The sequence below is a fragment of the Cuculus canorus genome, chromosome 3, assembly GCF_017976375.1.
Source record: "Cuculus canorus isolate bCucCan1 chromosome 3, bCucCan1.pri, whole genome shotgun sequence".
Taxonomy (NCBI): domain Eukaryota; kingdom Metazoa; phylum Chordata; class Aves; order Cuculiformes; family Cuculidae; genus Cuculus; species Cuculus canorus.
Window position 1 is genome coordinate 74,176,317 of NC_071403.1, and position 21,253 is coordinate 74,197,569.

General features: G+C 47.8%; 2 long non-coding RNA genes across 2 annotated transcripts; both read left to right on the forward strand.

Moving 5' to 3' along the window:
* Positions 1–3,427: 3,427 nt before the first annotated feature.
* LOC128851807 (uncharacterized) lies at positions 3,428–6,418 on the forward strand. Its single transcript, XR_008449282.1, has 3 exons — positions 3,428–3,445; positions 3,823–4,769; positions 5,989–6,418. It is a non-coding gene; the product is annotated as an uncharacterized LOC128851807 (long non-coding RNA).
* Positions 6,419–10,810: 4,392 nt separating this feature from the next.
* Positions 10,811–13,674, forward strand: LOC128851595 (uncharacterized). The gene is made up of 3 exons (XR_008448923.1): positions 10,811–11,452; positions 13,209–13,461; positions 13,646–13,674. It is a non-coding gene; the product is annotated as an uncharacterized LOC128851595 (long non-coding RNA).
* The last annotated feature ends 7,579 nt before the right edge of the window (positions 13,675–21,253 follow it).

A 21,253-nucleotide genomic window follows, 5' to 3' on the forward strand; every position in this document is an offset into this window, starting at 1 on the left:
TTGGCCCTGATGCAAGGAGGAGGGCAAGGGGACAAAAAGGGGATTAGGGGTGCTGGAATGGGGGTTAAAGGGAGCTGACGCAGTGGTGGGATGGCGGGGGGGAGCGCTCATGCCTCTGAGGCAAGGAGGAAGGTGCAGAAAGAGGTCTGGAGCTTCTGGGAGGCGGGTTTAAGAGGACTGAGGTGGTGGTGAGGGGCAGGAATTGACGGGGAGGGTGGGGGGGTGAGGGAGGGGCAAAGGAGTCTGGGGGCTGCTGAGAGGAGTATTAAAGGGGACTGGAAAGGGGCGGGGGGGTACAGCTGAGGAGGGATGGTGTCTGTGGGGGGGATATTTGCCCTGATGCAAGGAGGAGGGCTGGGGCAAAAAGGGGATTGGGAGTGCTAGAATGGGGATCAAAAGGGGCTGAGGCGGTCGTGAGGGGGTAGGGGGGCGGCTGTGTGGGGTGGACATGGCCCTGAAACAAGGAGGAAGGTGGTGTGTGTGGGGCAACGAGGCTTGGGGCTGCATGTAGGGGGATTAAAGGGGCTTAGGTACTGTAGCAGGGGCAAGAGGAATAGGGGTGCCAGAATTGTGGTTGAAGGGAGCAGAGGGGCGGTCAGGGTCTTGATGCAAAGAGGAGAGCAGGCGTGGCGGGAGGCGGCCTGAAAGAGCGGATGGGGGCGGGGGAGGGAAGAGCTGGCGAGGAGGAAGTGTGGGGCTTTTTTTTTTTTTTTTTTTTTTTTTTTTTTTTTTGTGTGTGTGAGGGTTTTTTTACTACCTACTTTGGTGCGATCTCAGTCAGGCACTCCTGATTGGCTGAGGCCGGCGCACTCGCTGGCTGCTGCAGGAAACCCTGTGCATTTCTGCCCAGCATCGACAGCGGCACCAACACCAGCACCAGCATCATCCACGCCCGAATCAAAGCGGCTTCTATTTCAGGTGGCTGAAACAATGAGCGATTTGTCCTTAGGACAAAGACGACTGCTGAGAAGACGCTCGTGCTGAGACCAGATAAGCTGATGTTATGCGTTTATTGCAGTGCTCTGAAACGCTACAAAAATATTTCCTTGAAGTTTCTGGGCTGTGAAGCTCAAGCTTTCTGTAATGAGATTACAGAGGCACCTCCTAATGTTAAAAAACATATAGGCAAGTTTCATTATTGTCTGGACTACAGGGATGTTCCCAATTTGCATCAATGACCAAGAAGACCCTGACATCAAGCTCATTTATTGAGTCTTTGTGCCTGCTTGTAAGCAGAGAACAAAACTAAGACTTGATTGCATGTTTCCAGGGCTGAGGTGTAAGGCAGCAATATTTCATACCAGGTTACAGCGTGAATCTCTGCTACTAAAGCTGTGAGACATATCTTACAGTTTCTCTCCACATTGCTGTTGTAATTGAGGGTATTGGGTTTTGATCATTTTCCCCTCCTTGCAGCACACTCCAGGAGATCCCTTTTAGATCCTGTTCTGCCTGTTCACATTAGATAGAAGTTGCTGAAATACCCCATATTAAAGATATGTCTGTTAGAAAAGAAATCCTGTTATGTTAGGCTCTTGTGTTATAGAATGAAATGGTTTGGGTTGGAAGGGACTTTAAAGCCCATTCAGTTCCAAACCCCCTGCCACGGGCAGGGACACCCTTCTGCTGGATCAGGTTGCTCAAAGCCTCATCCAGCCTGGCCTTGAACACCTCTGGGGATGCGGCAGTCACCACTTCTCTGAGCAACTTGTGCCAGTGCCTCAACACCCTCACTGGAAAACATTTCTTCCTAAGATCTCATCTAGATCTCCCCTCTTTCAGCTTAAAGCCATTATCCCTCATGCTATTTCTGCACTCCCCGATGAAGAGCCTCTCCCCAGCTTTCCTGTGGCCCTGTCAGTACCGGAAGGCTGCTCTAAGGTCTCCCTAGAGTCTTCCCTTCTCAGGCTGAACGACCCCAACAGTCTCAGCCTGTCCTCGTATGGGAGGTGCTTCAGCCCTTGGATCATTTTTATGGCCTCTTCTGGACTCTCCAACAAATCCATATTCTTCCTGTGCTGAGGACTCCAGAAATGAATGCAGGGCTCCAGATGGGGTCTCATGAGAGTGGAGCAGAGGGGGAGAATCCCCTACCTCACCCTGCTGGTCCCATTTCTTTGGATGCAACTCAGGATACAGCTGGCTTTCTGAGCTGCAAGCACACATTGCTGGCTCACATTGTGCTTGTCATCCACCAGCACTCCTAAGTCCTTCTCCTCAGGTCTGCTCTCAATCCGTTCTCCTCTTGGTGGCTTATGCTGGCCAGAGATCCTTTTTGCAAGAGCATCAGGTTTGTGGTGAAACTACCAAAAGACCTGTCATTATGACTTAGACTTAAACTGGGGTGAGTAGTTCTTCCCTAGGCTCTTTTCTGATGTATTTAATCAAGGAATGCTTAAATTTGGACCAAAGCCTTCAGTGACTTTGGAAGTAATAACAAGAATTTAATAAGGACATGTTTGTTTTGTCTTTTTGACATATAGCTCTAAATCTATCACTCTTCGTAGACCGGTTTTGCTATGAAAGAGGGGTACAGAAGTAAGACATCCTGGGAAGGAGGGGAAGGAATGATGTAAGGCCATGAGGACAGGGCTGGGGCTGGTCCATGTTCTATACTTATAAGGGAAAATGAGTTGGGACTGGCCCATTGGCTCAGTCTGTTTCAAGAGGTCTGGTTGTGTTTTTGGAAACACTGCAGTGGGTGGAGAAGGTGTCTTAACTAGTCAGAGGAGCCTCAGCAAGGACAGGAGCTCCTCCAGCAGAGTAAGGGGGATCCCTCTCATTTGTTTCTGGCTCATAGGAAAGATGCCCTTACTTTGGGAAGGGCACATAGCAACAACCATGATAGCTTTTTGAAAGGTTTCATTCTGCAAAAGACAAAACAGCATAGCTTGGTGAGCCGTAAACACAGTGGCTGTGGTGCTCTGAAAGGCCAGAGGCAGGAGCTCTGCACTGAGATACATTCACAAGTGCATGGTTTGCTTTGCTACCAGCCTGCCTTAGCACAGGACTCCATGGTGTCTGCATGCTGTGCCAGCGCAGGCACCGGGGGCTCCAGCTCAGCACTGGGAGCTGCCTGCTGGCGATGAGCAGTGCATATGTCATGGTTCGGGAACCCCTACTGTGTGTAAATCCCGTGCTGCTGCTTGTGCTGGGGAAAGGGAGGCTGTTTCTGCAGTCCTGTGGTGCTCCCCAACTCAACAGCCTGCTCCTCACATGCTTATGACCTTAACCATTGTTCCAAGTGTTTGCAGTGCTGTAGTTTCCCTCTGAGAGGACTTGCAGCAGGTTCCTCATGTGGCTCCTCCGTAGCTCTCATCTCCATGTCTGAGCCAAGGGGAAGCTCCCTGTATGGGGAGAGTGGGAGGGAATTTTATTGCTGCTTTTTACCAGCTCCCTTTTCATCAGTCCTGCCCTTTTGACAGGACAGGGACAAGGGGCAGAGGTGAGGAAGTTGTGGCTTATTGCCACGCTGACACTAACCCTCTCATGGCTCACTGCTTTGCTAATACACGCCCTGCTGCCATCATCCTGTATAAGCCAGCATGGTTAAAGTCTCCTCAGGGTGAGACTCACCACTTCACCCTAGGGTTTCGGTGCAATGCAAGGCTGTTGCGAAGAAAGAACTGAATGCTGTGGACTGCTGCAGCATTGTGGAGATGCAGGGGTTTTTGTCTTGCTTTGCTGCTTTTCAACACTGAGTAAGCTTTGTCCTTTTTTCCCTAGCGTTAGTGCTATAAATAAGCAAGGCTGAAAGCTCAAGCTGGATGTTTAGATGAACCATCTTAAAAGGTGAATTTCCCTTCCTCTTTGCATTTGCAGTTAACCTGAAATTTCCCACCCAAACCCCCTGTCCCTCAGCCATGGGGGAGCTCAAGAAATTTCAGCAATCCTGTTGCTGGTGGTGAGCTAGTGGTCTCCGTCTGAAACACCAGTATGAACTGCAGCCAACAAGCATCTGTCCAGTGAAGGACTGCTCCAAAACCTAGTATGGTTGGTATAAAAAGTCACCTGTGGGCTCCTGTTTGTGGATGAGACCCTGCATCAACAGAAAATGAAGATCTGTACATCCACCCCACTGGTTTTCCAGCATTTGAGGCGGTGACTACTTGCTTACTTTATATGCTTCAGCTATTTGAACTCCCCCTCCTGTCCTCCAAGCTACTGACTCATTTCCTCCTCTAAAACCTTCCTTTTTTAGTCTTTCGCTCTGAAGTATTTGGTTGCTGTTTTGAGCTGCCTGCTCCATGCCTTTCTTAGGCAAACTCCTACATGACAGCCCTGCAAGTCTTGCTTTTGTACTGTGGAAATGAGGATTTCTCCCCCCAATACTGTCAGTTCTGAGGGGCAGTTTTAGCTCTTGACCATGCTCTTAGGCAAATTGCTTCTTTGCTATTGGAAATCAGGGAGGCAGACAACCGGCAAAGCAGCTGGTAAGCTGAGAGAGCTGGTGCTTATGCTAATTGCTGTTGTCTCCCTGTTAGTCCCCGCTTCCCCCATCTGTCTGCATCCACCTGCTGTCTTTTCATACCCTTTCACTCTCATCTTGCAGTTGGAGCAGGGATCACAGAGTATCCTCTTTTGCTGGATAACCACCCTGCAACCACAGAGCAGCTGGATGGCAGGATCAGGCCCTGATTTTATGTGCTGCCACATGAAGCGAAGGAACAGGCAGTGTCCCCTTGTGAGAGGGATATGGTGCTGGCCCTGAGCTTTGGTCATGGTGGATGGATGCTACCGTAATCACACCAGATGAATGTGTCTGAAAGGTAGTCTATTTTTCTCAGGACTTGTAGAATATTGGCTCTATACACTTGGTGTTGCAAGGCTCAGCAAAGATAATTTTAGACAGGAACAGAAAGTCTCTGTGAACCTTACAGTCAGAGCTGTTTCACTGGCAGAAGTGAAGCCACGAGAAGCCCATTGCTGTGCACTGCTGAAATGTTTCTGCTTAGGAGATGCACTGCAGTAAAGATGTAAAGGGAAATTTAGCCAAAACCAAAAGCCAACCATATCCTGGGCTGCACCCGAAGAAGTGTGACCAGCAGGGTGAGGGAGGGGATTCTCCTCCTCTGCTCCACTCTTGGAGACTCCACCTGGAGTCCTGTGTTCAGTTCTGGAGTCCTCAGCACAGAAAGGACATGAGTCTGTTAGAGCGAGTCCCGAGGAGGCCACAAAGATGATGTGAGGGCTGGAGCACCTCCCATATGAGGACAGGCTGAGAGGGTGGGGTTGTTCAGGGTAGAGAAGAGAAGGCTCTGGGGAGACCATATAGCAGCCTTCCAGTACTTAAAGGGGGCTATAGGAAAGCTGGGAAGGAGCTCTTTGTCAGATAGTGCAGGGATAGTACGAAGGGGACTGGTTTTAAGCTAAAACAGGGGAGATATCAGGAAGAAATGTTTTCCAGTGAGGGTGGTGAGGCATGGGCATGGCTTGCCTAGAGAAGTCATGACTGTCCCATCCCTGGAGTTGTTCAAGACCAAGTTGGATGAGGTGTTGTGCAACCTGATGCAGTGGGAGGTGTCCCTGCCCATGAAAGGGGAGTGGAACTGGGTGATTTTAAGGTCCCTTTCAACCCAAACCACTCTGTGATTCTACGGTTCTGTAAATTTTAGTGGGAGGAGGAGAACCTAAAGGTGATTTCCAGAAATTGCTGTGATGCTCCATTCCTTTTCTGATGACAATGTTGCATAGTAGGCAGCGTGCAGGAACCAAGAGCCTGGAGTCTGGTCCAAGCCTCTGCCCTGTGGGGTGAGACTGGGCAAGCTGTTTCCCCCACCTTTAGCTTAGTTTCTGATTTGTGAAGTGTTAGTGTTGTCGTTGCCTTTTCTATAATGCAGTTTGAGATTTGGTGGAGACCGGAGCTGGCTGTTGCTTATAAATATGTGCTATTTTTACAGTAATGGGAAGGCTGTCCTAAATTGCTAAGTATGAATGCCAGAACTCATATTCTTTTTAATTTGCTTTCAACTTTCACTATTGTTGCAGGTTGCAGTCCTTTTCATTTCCATACGGTACAAACTCTGCAGGCAATGAACAACTGGACCAAAATCTGACCCTGCTTGCTGCTGTAAAACCTGGCTAATTTTATAAGTCTCATCCGAACCACTCTGGATGGAGCTGATGGAGAAGGCAGCCCTATGCTTCGTTACCCCTGGGGCGTTTTCACCATCAGAAGGAGGAAATAAAACAAGAAGGCAGCTCAGGAATGGAACAGCCCTGTTTTAATTTAAATATGGAAGAATGTCATTGAGCTACTCTCTGCCTGGCTTGTATAATTTGTTTTCTCCTTAATTTTTGTTACCACTAAGGTGCCTGTCCGAAGTACTCAATATCATAAGAATGAAACCTATCCTGCCCCAGAATCAGCTCAAGGATCAACCACTGCTCAGCTCTTGTTAAATCCTCAAAATAGACAAAAAGCAAAACTTACAAAGATTTGTTGACTTCCCTGTGTACATGTGGATTAGATCTTAGATCTCCTCAGTCACAGAAGCACAGATTGATAGAATCATGGAATAGTTAGGGTTGGAAGGGACCTTAAAGCCTATCCAGTTCACACGCCCCTGCCATGGATCAGGTTGCTCAAAGCCTCATCCAACCTGGCCTTGAACACCTCCAGGGCAGCCACGACCTATCTTGGCAATCTGTGCCAGCACCTCTCCACCTCACAGGAATATATTTCTTCCTAAGATCTCATCTAAATCTCCCTTCTTTCAGCTTAAAACTGCTCCCTCTCGTCCTACCACTGCACTCCCAGTGAGCCTGAGAAGAGAAGGCCTCCAATTCCCCTTAACCAATGGGTAAAGCTTTAGCCAGCATCTCTGGCTGCATTACCTGAATGCTTTGCAGTGTTCAGTGTGGTTCCACTCGCGCGCTTTTGCTATGAGAAAGGGCTGTAAATGCAATCGCTTTTATAGAGTGAGGGAGCTTGGTCGAGGGCAGCTGTGCAACTCTCCCAGCCTGGGGCAGGAAATCTGTGGTAAGCCTGATGGAGCCTTCACTGCCTTTACAGGGGAACACCCAAACCTTGAGGCCATCTCTTCTCTGTGTATCTAAGATGATAATGCTACTACATTGTCATGTCTGTGTGCATTTCTTAGCAATTAAGCACTTGTGGCTTATGTGGGCTTTGTTGCAGGCACAGAGGTGGCTGCTGCTGATTGCTGCTGCAATGCCATTAATAATTTCCTATTTCCTGGCTAAATGAACCCCTCTCCTCTCATGCTGCGACCCAGACAGAAGGTGGTTTTAGCAGGTTGGCTTTTTATGATAGGGTTTGTGCTTCACTGCATCACAATAACAAAGAAACCCTTGGGCAGTGTGTGGCTTCTGCAGGCTGGTTCTTTCTTCTGCAGGACATCTTTCTTCCACAGGCCAGTTCTTCCTTCCACAGGCCAGTCTTGCTTTTTCTTCTGCAGGCCTGTCTTTCTTCTGCAGGACATCTCTTCCTTCTGCACTCCAGCTTTTTCTTCTGCAGGCTGGCTCTTTCTTCTGCAGACTCTCTTTCCTCACAGGCCAGTCTGTCTTCTGCAGGACAGCTCTTTCCTCTGCAGTCCGGCCTTTTATTCTGCAGGTGGGTCTTCTGTGGGCAGGCTCTTTTTTTTTTCCCTGCAGAACCGCACTTTCTTCTGCAGGATGGCTTTTCTGTGGGGTGGCTCTTTCTTCTGCAGGGTGGCTCTTCTGCAGAACAGCTTTTTCTTCTGCTGGATGACTCTTTATTCCACAGGATGTCTCCTTCTTCTGCAGGACAGCTTTCTTTCACAGGGTGGTTCTTTCTCCTGCAGAACAGTTCTTTCTTCTGCAGGATGGCTCTTTCTTACGCAGGCCTGTTTGTGTTTGTTGTGCTGACACCACTGGTTGACCCTGTTTTAGGTTTAGCTCTTAGGAATGGAGGCAGCTTGGCTCTTGTAACTACGGTGGTTAAAATTGGGGGGCTCATTATAAGGAAGGTTCCTAGGGTAAGATGAGGTGGTGTGTAAATTAGCCCTACCACACGTATCGCCAATCATGCAAGGTGCTGTACAGGTACAGACTGGAAAATCTCCACCCTAATCTGCTTACTGTCTGACCGTGAGATAAAGAAACACATGGGATAATGAAAAAGGAAGCAATGAGACCATATTAGTCAGCATCACAGATATTCATCAACAGTAGCCTGGCAGCTGGGAAGGATTAGCTGGAGGGTAGCGCAAGCCTCTTCAAAACAGTCCAAAGATAATGAAGTAGCACTGAATGTGATTCCTGGGAATGTGATGGTGTACAAACAGGCTGCGCGGAGTATTTAGGGTAGTTACTGGAAACCAGAGCTGCAGAGGTAGGTATGGAGAGGTAAGCACTCGTCCCTCGCTGCTGTGATGCTGGTGAGAAGCCACAGTGTTGCCTGTGACTGTGGAGCACAACTGGGGCAGGCAGCAGGATGAATCTCCTGCCTTCAGCCTGGGACAGGAAGAGTCCAAGAGCTCCAGCTGTGGGAGCTGGCTATGCCAGTGGCATTATGCGTGGGCTCTAGGGACAGCAAGCACACCAGGTTGCGCTCGCTTGTTTATTCCCTTCCAGTATATCCAGTAGTTTTAAAAAGGGCATTGCTTTCCTGGTGAATGTACCACATACATGGATAAACAACATTCCTACAGCTTCTGCTGTTGGACTGTGTGAGGTGAAGTGGAGGAGTAGGATAGACAAGCTGGAAAAGAGGTCAGTCTACAAGCGTGCAGGCAGACAACACGCTGCCATGGATGGGAACCTCTGACAGTATTCCCGACCTCTCTCCTATCTGTGTTGTGTGCGCTGTTGGCACACAGGATGTGGTCATATAAGGGCAGATCAAGAATGAGGTCAAGAGTGGCGTGCTGGCTGTGGCTCTGCTAGCCACCTGGTCTGATAGCTGGCCCACGATGAGCTAAATATTCCTGTTGCGGTGGGTCTTTTCCAGTGAGGTAACTGTGGGGAAGTCTCCTCTGACAAACAGGGCTGAGCAGCCCTTTCCCTCTGCCCTCGTTAGATCTGTTCTGTGCCTGGATCTGTGGTGGTGGCGGCCCACGCTCGGTGAGCTGGCTCTCCACTGGCACGCTGGATGGGGAAGGGCTGGCTGGGCTGGTGGGATGGACCAGCTTGCCATGCCTTTGTGTTGCCAGTCTTCAGCAACCGGTGGTGTCTGTCTGAGCCACAGCTTGGATCTCCTGATGGGCAGTCGCCCAACCAGCTGTACGTGGGTGCTGGCAAGGAGCATGCCTGCAGCATCATTCTGGAAGGAGGCTGGGAATCACGGGACACCGGTTGATACGTGTGTGCCGGAGTAACTTCTTCCTCTTGCAGGCTGCCCTGCAGTCCTTCCCCAGGGCCCTGGGGCTTCTGCTGATCCAGAAAGACTCGAATGGAACCAAATCCTGGGCAGCCTGATGTAGTGGGAGGTGTCCCGGCCTATCGCAGAGGGGTTGGAACTGGATGATCTTTAAGGTCCCTTCCAACCCAAACTATTCTATGATTCTATGAAACCTCAATTCCTGGGCAGTGCTTCCCCCGTTGGACCCCTTCACACAAGTCTTTCTCCAAACATACGATCCCAGCAGGGCCACTTCCGAGGGGTTGGTCTCGAAGCCGGGGCTGGTCTCGAACCTGCGGTCACGGGTCTGACCCTCCGTCCCCGCCCCAAACCCTCCGCCAGCGCTGCTGTGACCGAGGGCAGCGCGACACCTGCTGGCGGACAGGAGCCCGGCTGAAGCCCGGCCGGGGCTGCCCTTAGCCAGGGGCGAAACAGCTGTTCCCGACTCTGGGTTTCCCCTTTTTTAGCTCTCCCTCCCCTTTTCCTTCCTCTTTCCTCACATTTCCCTCCCCTTTCTCCCCCTTTTCCTCCTTCCTCCCCGTTTCTCCCTCTTTCCCTCTCCTTTTGCCCCCTTCCCCTCTTTCTTCTCCTTGCCCCTCTTCCCTCTTTCCCCTTCTCCTCCCCGCTTTTCCCTCCTTTTCCTCCTCTTTCCCCTTCTTCCCTCCTTCCCCCTTCTTTTGCCCCCTCCCTCCCCTTTTCCTCCCCTTTCCCTCCTATGCTCTCTTCCTCCCCTTTTTCCCCTTCCTCCCTTCTCTTTCCCCCTTTCCCAGCCTTCCCTTCTTCCCTCCTTTCCCCTTCTTCCCTCGTCTTTCCTCCCCTTTCCCTTTCTTCCCCTTAGCCTTCCTTTCCTCCCCTTTCCACCTTCTCGCTTCCCACCCCCTTTCCTCCTTTTTTCCTCCTTTTTTTTCCAGCCCCCCACTCCCCCCTTCCTCCCATTTCCCCCTTTCCCCTCTTCCCCCTATTTCCTCCCGTCTCCTGTGTTCCCCCTTTCCCCTCCCTTCCTGCTTCCCCCCTTTCCTCCATTTATCCCCTACCCTCTTTCCTCTTTTTTCTCCTTTTTCCTGACCCCCTTTTCCTGACATTCCTTCCATGTCCACCATTTCCTGCTGTTTTACCCTTCCCTTCCTTTCCTTCCCATTCCCCTCTTTCCTCCCCTATCTCCCTTTCTCCACCTTTCCCTCCTTTCCTGCTTTCCCCCTTTTTCTCCTTTTCCCACTCCTCATATCCCCTGTTCATCCCATCTCGTCCTGTTTCCTTCCCTTCCTTGTTTCCTCTGTTTTGCCTTTTTTCTTTTTTTTTGTTTTTATTTTTTCTCCTTCCCCTCCTTTTTTTTTTTTTTTTTTCCTTTCTTTTCTTTCTCCCCCTCCTTTTTTTTCCCCCTTCCCCAGCATTTAGCCCCTTGGTGGCTTTTCCCTTTCCTGCCTGATGCACTTGTTTTTCCCCAGCTGCCATGACCACTTCTTGCAGAGAGGCTAAAGCTGACAAACCTGGCTGGCTCCAGGCTGTTCCCAGAGCACAGTGCAATTTCTTAGACTGGAAGAAGTATTACAACGCTGTGGAGGGAATTGCCCATGGACAGGCTCTGCTAGGGCCTGGGATGTGACAGCTCCTCTCTATTGCAGCTGCCCAAGGCCAGGTCAGAGGTCTGTCTAGCCTGGTCTCTTCCTGACATCAGGTGCCGCAGAAAGGATGGACAAAGGCAGTGAGCTGGCAGCAGGAGATCAGCTTGATGGTCTGCTAGCTGCCAATGGTGAGGAGGGAACGTCAGGAATGCCTTGAGTCTGACATGTGCCTCTATTTTGAATAACCTTCTGTGAGTTTCATCCTTCCTGATTTTGAGTCACCACCGTCTGAACCCATGAAGACTCCTCTTGTCCACTACACCTTGTGGAGGGGCAGCTGGGCAGGAGTGGGAACAGCTATCTGAGGCCACATCAACATCGTTCATCTGCATGCCAGGGCTTGTGGCTTATAGCATGTGCCAGAAAGATCCTTGGTGGCATGTCACTGCTGTCTCTCTTTTTCATATCACTTGAAGGGACCAGATATGCCAGATGTGTCCAGATTGTGGGTCTGATCTTCAAGCAGAGAAGAGCAGTTGCACACACCTGAGAACCAGGTGTCAAGGTGGGCCTTGTACATGAGCTGTGTGTATGAGATGTGGTGGTTTGGTTCCTTAAGGTCCTCTGAGACCTCACCTGTTGGAGGGCTACTGAACACTTGAACTTGACTGTTCTCTAAGAAGGCAGTGCCAAAAATCAAGTATTGAAAAGTGGAGGCCGATTGTTTCTGAAAATCATGGCAGTCTGAGCTCTTTCTCACCCAAATTCTCCTGTTTTTTTGGCTGGGTCTTGCTTCTGTTTTGGGGTTTCCTGAAACCTGGGTGGTCAGGTGTTTCTCTCCTTGGCTGGCAGGTTAGCTGCTGGTGTTTCTCCATGCAGACCAGTTTCACACACTTCCTTTTCATTTTGCTGTTGGCTTCCCATAGAATTACAGAATTGTTTAGGTTGGAGAAACCTTTAAGATTGAGTCCAACCATAAACCTAACACTGCCAAGCGCACCACTAAAACATGTCCCTAAGTGCCACATCTCCATGTCTTTAAATACCCCCAGGGATGGTTACTCCACCACTTCCCTGGGAGCCTGTTCCAGTGCTTGACAACCCTTTTAGTGAAGATTTTTTTTCTAATATCCAATCTAAACCTCCCCTGGCACAACCTGAGGCCATTTTCTTTCATCCTGTCACTTGTTACCTGGGAGAAGAGACCAACAACCCCTGGCTGCAACTTCCTTTCTGGGAGCTGTAGAGAGCAATAAACTCTGTCCTGAAAGACATCCCATGAGACATCCCATCAGCTGTCCTGTTCTCTCACTAGCATCTCAGGTTTCTAGAGTAGTGTCGTCCTCTCTTGTCTTTGAACTGGCACCTCAGTAGCCCCTAAAAACTACTGATCTGGCTGGTGATGTTCCTTCTGTTCTGTAACCAAATGCAGGTGCCTCCTGGCCAGTGAACATGTTTCCCAGCACAGCTTGCCTGCCTGAGGTGGAGAAGGGAATGCAGAGGCGTGAGGAGCAGGCTGTGAGCTCAGAATTGTGATGGGGTCTGAAACAGGCACCTATGCCCTGAGAAGCATCTCATCCAGTGTTGAGGTCTGACTGCTCCTAGCACTCTAGGAGAGGGCAACACAGGACTGGTTCTCAGTGACTCTCCTGTGCCTTCCATGGGAAGCAGGGAAAAGAAGTGTGCCCACTCAAATACCGTCTTTGCAAGTTCACATTTTGCCACCAGAGAGCTCCCATCCTTCATAGCAGTGCAAGGGCAAGGAAATAATGGGCAACATGGCAAAGAAGTCTCTTGGTCTCAAAGGCATCCCTGCTTTCATTGTGCTATCTGGACTCTGGGATGCTTGCACTGCTTTTAAAAAAACATATTGTCTGTTTAGCGCTTAGATGAGGCTGACAGACAAGGCTGAGAGAGTTGGGGTTGTTCAGCCTGGAGAAGAGAAGGCTCTGGGGAGGCTTACAGCAGAATTCCAGTACTGAAAGGGAGCTACAGGAGAGGTAGAGAGGGACTCTGTCAGGGAGTGCAGGGATAGGACGAGGAGAAGCAGTTTTAAGCTGAAAGAGGGGAGATTTAGGTGAGATCTTAGGAAGAAATATTTTCCAGTGAGGGTGGTGAGGCACTGGAGCAGATTTCCCAGAGATGTTGTGGATGCCCCATCCCCGGAGGTGTTCAAGGCCAGGTTGGATGAGGCTTTGAGCAATCTGATCTGGCGGGAGTTGCCCCTGTCCATGGCAAGGGGGTTAGAGCTGGATAAGATTTAAGGTCCCTTTCAACCAAAACCATTTTCTGATTCTACGACTTCTGCCTCTTCATTGCAGGCTTCTTATGAAAGGGGAAATATTGAGGCTGTGAATATTAAGGCTGGCTAATGCAAGATAACATAGCGAGCAGGTGGAAATCTGGTGGCAGCAAGACAGTTTTCCTCCCCCTGATGATTTGGACTGCCTTGCTGATGAAATAAAGAGGGTCTGCCTGAAGCACTAGCCTTCCTGCTAGTAGTCCTACAGAAGAATGTGGCACTTCTGCTTGCACCTGTGACCTATGGTTCTAGAAACAGTGTTGACACATGCGGTAGGTTTGTTTTCTACTAAATGGAGTTTGTAATCACTAGTGATACCACATTTCCTGTTTAATTACAGGGCTGAATCTATGATTTATGGTTCTAGAAATACTGTTGGCACATGTAATGGATTTACTTTTGTACTAATTAGAGTTTGTAATCACTAGTGATACCACTTTTCCCATTGAATCACAGGGTTGAAGCATTAACTTCCCTGGACAAGGTAATTCTGGCCTTTTCTATCTAGTCGTCTCCCTTCCAATGCCTGGCTCCTTTCCCTGCTCTTACCTGGCACTTTCAAAGATGTATTCCATCCTCCTACATTTCTGCCTTCCTCAGGAGACAAGTCTTCCACACTTGGAGGAAAAGATGACTAGTTGGTTTATTTAATTGATATGTGAAACTGATAACTGAAAAATTAGTCCTGGGTGAGCAGTTAGGACACTACAGCAAGCTGGGAAAAATTACTCTGCTCCCTGTTTTGGGGGCTGATATGATGTCTTGCCTTCCTTCTGTGTCTCTCCTCCCTGCCACTTACCCATGCTGAGATCCTGAGGAAGTTCTGGAGCCTGTGAGATTCTAGCCAAGGAGCAGAAGGAAGTTATCCAAAATCTAGGTGGTTACAGGGATAATTTACTCCAGGAAACTCAGGACACATCTCTGGCACTTTTCACCCCAAAGTAGCTTCCTTCTGACCCTGGCTGGAGTTAGCAGTTCAGGAACATTACCCTAGCCTGGGGAGACAAGCCTGTTCTGCAATGTTATCCCATCTCTGGTCACAACCAGCTCTGGCTGCACTGGGCAGTAGCATTGCGTCAAAGAAGATTGCCCCAAGCTAGAAGTAGAAGCTTGTAGCAGTCCTAAGTAAGGATTGGTCATGTATGTTCCCTGCTTGCAACAATAGACTGTGGCAGCTCTTGGGTAGTTTGGATGAGGCCCCTGGGGCATTGGATTCATTCTTGAGAGTGCTGGGTAAGGCAGAATTGCCAAGGCAATCCAGAGGCTCTGCTTGTGCTCTCTGACGTATACAGTGAGCTCGATCTCAACTGAGAGGCAAACAAGCAGAATTGAAGAGTCGGCTCAGAGACTGAGATCTCATCTGCAAACCACTCCATGCTCTGAGTGCAGAGCCTGATTCTCACTCCATCCTGCAGGGATGTGAATTAATGCTGGTACCATATGAAGTGTGTCATCTTTGTCCTGAGCTAAAGAATCTCTAGCATGAATGAGAATTGGCTTCACTGCTGCAGCAGCTGCAAAGTGAGTTCCACTTTTAGCTGAAATAAGCTTCATTTTGACCGAAGCATTTGTGCTATCCAGATTTTCACTAGAAACTTATATATAAAGAATGTAGATCTTCAGTGATCACCAGAACAGCTTCTTAGCCTGGAGGAAACCTGCTTTTGTAACGGAGTTGCAATACAACTGGTTTTTAGTTTCTGGAGAGTCACAGCCCAAAAATCCTGGATGGAGATGGGCAACCTAGAAGCCTATCTGACCTGTAAGCAGCGAGTCACCTGCAGTTGTAAACATGGTGCAGGGCAGGAAAGATACTTCAAAACTTAGGGTGCATTTGGGGCAAACACGATGGAAAATCAGCATATGGTGCATCTGTGTGTGAACCTCCATAGGCAAAAAAGGGCCAGGGTTCTTCTAGAGTGGGAGAAATTGCTTCATTATTTATTTACATTCTCTGACACTTAAGTTTTCATGAGACTTAGGTATTTCATGTATTTGCCAGACCAAACACAGCACAGCACTCACCTAAGCTGTTGATGCAATCACTAAGGGGCTCAGTATTTACTTGTGATTTTCCACATCTTCGAGTTTACTGAACAGAAAATCTGGCACTTGCAGGCACCATGTGGATTTGCGATAGTCTTGGGAACACTGCTTCCCCACAAAACAATGTCTCGGTCGCATCCAAGCACAGATGTTGGCTGTTTGTCTGTGGCAGGTGTAGCATCAATGCTGTTTGCTTGTTGAGCCATTGGAGTCATGCTATCATGGAAATGCTTTAAAGAAGTTACAAATAATTCATTTCAGTGCACTGGTTCAGTAAACACTGCAGCCACCTCTTCAGAAGAGAGGCTGAATTATACAAGTAAGAGTTATGTATGGAGGGAAATGGACAGCTTTTTGTACGGCATATTGTGGTGGTTACCAAGTCTTGTGGTTTTGTCAGCAGTCTCAGGATGTTGTATATATGATGTACATATTTTTTTTCTTAGAATTCCAGCTGCTGGAAGGACGATTTCATAGAATCATAGAATAGTTTGGCTTGGAAGGGACCTTAGAGATCATCCAGTTCCAACACCCTCCCTAACAATTCCACAAAGCCTTAAATCTCACTGGGGCTGCTCCCTCATGCTATATTAGATCCTGTCTTTTCAAACCATCCCCGCTGCAAATGCCCCTTTGGCCTTCAACGGAGCAGTTTGTGTGGATGAGGGAACATCAGTGCTGTGGAGGTAGATACAGGGAGCAGCACATGGTGTTTTTTTCTGGCAGCCACTTTTGCAGCTTAAACCAATAAAAACATAGAATGTTTTGGGTTGCAAGGGACCTTAAAGATCATCCAGATACACCCACCTTGCAATGCTCAGGGACACCTTCCACTGGATCAGGTTGTTCAAAGCCACAATCGAACTGGCCTTGAACACCTCCAGGGATGGGGCAGCCATGACTTCTATGGGCAACCTGTGCCAGTGCCTCACCACCCTCACAGGAAAACATTGCTTCTTAAGGTCTAAATCTCCCCCCTTTCAGCTTAAAACTGTTCCCTCTTGTCCTTCCCTGCACTTCCTGATCAGGAGCCCCTCCCCAGCTTTCCTTTAGACCCCCTTTCAGTACTGGAAGGCTGCTATAAAGTGTCTCTGGAGTCTTCTCTTCTCCAGGCTGAACAACCCCAACTCTCTCAGCCTGTCTTGTATGGAGGTGCTCCAGCACCTGGATCTTTTTTGTGGCCTCTTCTGGACTCTCTTCAACATATCCACATCCTTCCTGTGCTGAGGACTCCAGAACTGAATTTTCTCATTTTATAAAAGTAAGTTTCTAACTCTTCAGGTTGCTTAGAAAAACATGGAAGCACGAGCTGAATGTTCCAGATAGCACATTGAAATAAAACCCAAACACAATGGAAAACGTGGGTCATAGCTTTTAAATCCAGATGGCAAATAAACAGCCTTAGATTGGCTCAGCAATCCTGCAGTTTGGAAACATATCAATATCTGACTTCTGGGACCTGACTGCTGGCACAAGGGCACAGGCGATTTCAGAATCAGAGCTTAGTCTCTTTTTTGTTAGGCAACACTGATTTTTATAAAAAGTAAATATTATATTTTTTGAATATTTATCTGGTGAGAACACCTCTTTATCAAAACTTTCTTGAGCACTGCTTGAACCTCATTTTGCCTCTTTTTTTTTTTTCTCAACTCATTTTGTTTTGTTCTACGTTGAGAATCTCATCTTGAATCTTTTTTTCATCAGGCTTCTTTCCCTTGACTTGACTTTAATGTTTCCTTCTAGAGATTTCCATTTGGTTTGGTTTCAATGTTGACCTTGGACTTGGTGTTTTCTTCCTTTTCTTATTTTGGCTTCTTCATCCTGTTCTTGGCTTTCCAACTTTGTTTTGAGCTGCTGGAGAACTCCACCTTGGGTAGTGGGTGATGTTGCACCTGGATGTTGCCCTTCATCAGCTGAGCACATCATATTTCTGAGTGGCTCACTGCAGCCACTCAAGCCACATTTGAGGTTATCTTCTCATGACTGGTGAAGCTGCTGACTTGTTTTGTTTTTCCGGCAGAGATGACTGTTTTTTTGTTTACAGGTATGCACAATGTGGGAATTCATGGAGACGGAATGTCAGTTCTCCAGGCAGAAGGGTCCATAGTGGCAAACTCTGTGGCCAGACTGCCAGTGAAGCTGTTGGGTGGTATGAGAGAAGTTGGAGGATTAAAAACAAAGAGATGCTCTTCTTTCCTATCCCCTCCTTGTGTGATAAGGCAGTAATGATTGTGTGTCTTCATCCGTGCTGCAGCCTTCAGACCAGGCTGTTCTTGCAGTCTGTTTCCAGAGCTAAAGGGCAAATTCAAGCTTGGATGCTGGCTTGGCCCAAGTTGTGGTGCTTTTTTAAAGCTGGAAGATGGAGGTCTAAACACACTTGCTGTGATTTTGCTCTTAGGAACTGGCTGGATATGGGACACCCCCATCTACAGCAGGCAGCCTGAGCTTAGTCCTCCCAGCATGAATATTTAGAGCTCAAGCTAGCAGCCAGAAATGAGAACAGAACCCTGTTGTGTCCCAGGCCTCAGCTTTACCCTTTGTCTTGCAGAAGACTTTCCCTGTCTGACCTGCCTGCCTGACTCCATTTTTTTTTTTTTATTGTGGACTGTACTCCCTATTTGCAGAATGAAAAAGCCCTGGTTATTACAGTCGAAAGGAACAACAGAGGGATGAGCATGACCCACACATGAAGCTCATGGCACAGGAGCAAGTGTTGGGAAAGTCCTGGTCCAGGAGTGGTAAGGAACCAGCATACAGCACTGTCCAAGGTTGGCAGCCCATCTGAAGAGGATCCTGAGGTGTGTGCCACAGCTGTGGATGCATGAATGAAAGAAATGGACGGTGGTGTGAACTCCTATATCTTTGCATAGCCCAGCTGCAGACAAAATAATTTCTTTGGAGCCAATACAGCTAGTGACTCTTTTGCAGGGACTGTTATCCCTCTAAACTTATCCTGGACTGTTTTGGAAAGGCTATTGTGGGAGGCATATTGCTTCCCATGTGTCTGCATTTACGGGAGAAACCCTGGGTGGGCATTAGTGCTTCCACACAGCATTGAATCCTGCAACAACCCTTGCAGACTGCCGTCTCTCTGCTTCTCCTGCAGTCAGAATCCCAGCATTTGGGGCCATTTCTCCCCTGGGGAAATTTCATCTGGATGAAATAATGTTTGTAGACTTGGACCATCCAGTATTTAGGATGAGACAAATCACTATCCCTGATGTGACTTTTCTTTCCCAGATGTCTTTCATTATTTTGTTAAGGTTAGAAACCCACAGAATATGATCCACAACTCATATATGTGAGCCAGAAATGTCTTAACCATAGCCAAGCTTGCTAGTGCTTATTTGTCAGAGTCCTTGTCTTTACAGCTTAAGAATTTGTCTGTCATTCTATAGCAGACCCATGACTGCCTGGGGCTTCAAGATCATGTGGATAATTAGGTTCCAAGCTCCTATATTTCCTTTAATTTAGGCCTTTCCCAGTGTTATTATCCACTGATGACCCTGAATGTGCTGAGTTCAATGCAAGGATCTGCTTTGAGCAGAGAGCTGGACCAGGAGTTTAACCATCAGAGCCCAAGTCTCTGAGCTGTGGTGGATGTATGAGAAGTGGTTTCTGACAGATCTGATGCCTACAGTGCCTTCTCCTTCCTCCTTGCCCAGCTGGGTGGTGATGCAAAGTGTCTGCAATGTTTCTCAGTAGTGTTTTTGATACCAGTGCCTGTGCCTGGTTGCTGGGTTTGTTTGGGAAAAGCTTGCTGGGTTTGTTTGAGAACAGCTTGCTGAAATACTCTTATCTGTCAAATGTCTCCCATGGGATACTTGCTCTCTATTAGGAGTTTGTTTTCTCCTTTTCTTTTAAAACCAGGTTTGCTGTGTAAGAGCATGTGGAAAATCTGTATTTTTGGCCATGTTCTATAATATTTGCTTGAAATTGGCTGGTCCTGTAAATATTCTTGCCAATAAATTCAAGAATAACAAAAGACAAAGCAAAAATCTGTCCTGTGGTATCGTAAGAAACTTTTTCAGCTTTGGGATATAAGGGATCTACTAAAAAGTCTCATTTCTTGTTATAATACGGGTAGGACAGAACAGATAAAATAGAACTAGATATCAAAGGTGGAAGAGACCTCGAGTGTTCATTTTGTTCATTTCCATTTACATATAGGGTTAACTGAAGCAAAACTTTGTAATAGGTGTTTGTCCACTATCACAGAGTCTGTCCCCTCTTCTGGCAAACTGCTCCCCATCTGAACAAGATGTGCCTTTTCCTGAAGTGTTCGTAGGCATGAGTTCATTCCAGAATAAAGTGAGCACATATCCAGCATATCTGTGTGCACGTTTGTGCTTCAAACACTTACTTGAGTGATTGTCTCGTGGTGGTGCCCTCCTCTCTCTGTGTTCACAGAATTTTGGGGTTTGTGATCAGTTGTCCGTTGAGACATGACATCCCTGACTTAATTAGCTGGGAGAAAGTTTGTCTGACCTGGGAATGCAATAAGGGCTGCAGAATATTTTTTTAGAGTTACTGAATGGTTTGGCAGGGTGTTTTTACTGCAAAGATGCTCAGGTGAAAAGCCATGATGTATTTTCCCAGTATAATACTGGGAAAATACTTTATGGGAAAATTTACATTTATGTCCTCATTCCTTGTCTGGATTGTCTTTATAAGCCTTAGCTTTTGCAAGGTTTGTGCTGTGGAAAAGGAGAGAAGGTGAGCCCTCTGCTTCCTAAGGCTAGGAGATGCCTACAGGAAAGCTGGGGAGGGTTTCTTTATGAAGGAGTCCCGGGGCAGGACAGGGGTGAGTGGTTTTACTCTGAAAGAGGGGAGATTTAGATGAGATATTAGGAAGAAATTATTTGCTGTGAGTGTGGTGAGGCACTGGCACAGGTTGCCCAGAGAAGTGGTGGATGCCCCATACCTGCACACCAAAGCCAGGCTGGATGAGGCTTTCAGCAACCTGATCCGGTGGGAGGTGTCCCTGCCCATGGCAGGGGCTTGGAACAGGATGGGCTTTAAAGTCTCTTCCAACCCAAACCATTCTATGATTCTGTTCAGCTGTGTTGTGTGCTCCTGAGTGACAACCTTGCTCATGCTGGTTTTCCAAGCTGCGGGTTGTATTGTAAGTTCAATTAATAGCCATATTGACAGCTGCCCTCAAATTCACAGTTTACTTCTCCAGGAAAGATCTGATCTTCAAGAAAGATGCAGAACGATATATGATATACATGATATAGAAGACAGCTCTTCACCCGGTGCAAGCTGACTTCAGTTAACTCCAAGTGATTTGTGGTATTGAGGCGCTTAAGGACTCCTCACTCATGTCTGCAGATGCTGTACCAGCATAAGAGAAGGAAGCAGCTCTTACCCCTCAGAGCTTTAAATCAGAGTGTACCATAGAGAGTGAGATCTAGGCAGAGGGACACAGTGCCGAGAAGCAGAAATACAGGGCTTTAATGCACTATGTTCCTGTCCACTGTTTTATTTTTTTTCACATCAAGGCAGTTTCATCCTGGAATTTGGAGAAAAAAGTGAAGGTGGCTTTGTCATCAGTTTAGATGAATAATTTTGGAGGAGAACTGAATTTTTCTTTGGGTTTGAGAGATGTCCTCATCTTTGAAAGTTAGGGAGATAGTGAAGGTCTTAGGCCTTAGTCCTGTTTCTGCTGTTTGTGTCAAGAAAGCATTACTCCACCTGGCCGAGTGACATTATTTGGTTGCCTGTGTGTTTTCAAGACCAGAATTGGAGTGCTGGACTATAAACCCTCCAGGCTTCTTGCTTTGTACAGACTCAGCACAGTGGGACTTCCAGGCAGAGAATCCTGAAGTGATTGTGCCGCACTTGTAATGGGTGCTCTAAGGCAGTCTCAGTTGCTCTCAGTTTTTGTAGTGAAGTGCAGGCGTGGTAAATAAGGCCTCTTTGTTGTTGAGTAATTTCCTATTAGTAAAAAACCTCTTCAGCTCGAGTCCTGAAGTTTAACAGCCAGTGTCTAAGTGCCTGGTGGAACACTTCGAC